The sequence below is a fragment of the Pseudonaja textilis genome, chromosome 1 (assembly GCF_049901715.1).
Source record: "Pseudonaja textilis isolate UNSWEBS1 chromosome 1, rPseTex1.2, whole genome shotgun sequence".
NCBI classification, from domain to species: domain Eukaryota; kingdom Metazoa; phylum Chordata; class Lepidosauria; order Squamata; family Elapidae; genus Pseudonaja; species Pseudonaja textilis.
In genome coordinates, this window is record NC_141990.1 from 223,700,511 (window position 1) to 223,701,083 (window position 573).

The following is a 573-nucleotide window of genomic DNA, read 5'->3' on the forward strand; positions in this document are numbered from 1 at the left end:
CAGAATTGAGATTGATGCTTGTAAATGAGTTTTTCTGTTTGCTTTAGCTTCTTACAGAATAGCAACAGCACTTAGACCTATATACCACTTCACAGTGCTTTGCAGCCCTCTCTAAGCAGTTTACAGTCAGCATATTACCCCCAACAACCTGGGTCCTCATTTTACCAACCTCGGAAGAATGAAAAGAGTAGTTGAAACAGATGCATCTCCTGAACATGTAGAACAGGTGAGAAAAGTTTCCAAAAGGGAGAATTGTTTTCCTGTTTGTGGACTGAGGGAAGGAGATAAAATCCAGTCAAGATCAAATTTCCTATACAAGTCAGTGCTAAAGGCAGTGGAGAACAAATGATATGAAGACTTGGGAGTCAATGTCAGATTTTCGTAGATGGTGAATCCAAAATCTGGAATATTCTTGTTTATGGAAACAGATCACCTGGAAGTCGCATTGAAACTAATAAGACCATAAGAGTCATCTCTGTATCATTGAAGTCCTCTTTCACCACCATTATGTGTCCACTCCTAAACGGGGAATGAGCTGTGGTGCAGCTGTAAAGAACACTTCAAGAGTCTTGA